Raw genomic sequence first — 241 nt, forward strand, 5'->3', positions numbered from 1 at the left:
CAGGACGGCGTCCAGGCGGGTTTTGAATGTCTTCAGAGTGGAGACTCCACAACCTCTCTGGGCAGCCTGTGCCAGTGCTCTGCCACCCTCAAAGTAAAGAAGTCCCTCCTCACGTTGAGATGGAACTTCCACAGAGACTGTAATTGAAGTTCATTTAGATCACCATTCAAAGTAGTATGCATCAGTTTGTTTATTTGGGTTAGTATAACTTCATAAATGTCGTGTGTTCCCCGTCCTCCCC

This window comes from Charadrius vociferus, unplaced genomic scaffold, assembly GCF_000708025.1.
Source record: "Charadrius vociferus isolate BGI_N301 unplaced genomic scaffold, ASM70802v2 scaffold90, whole genome shotgun sequence".
Taxonomy (NCBI): Eukaryota; Metazoa; Chordata; class Aves; order Charadriiformes; family Charadriidae; genus Charadrius; species Charadrius vociferus.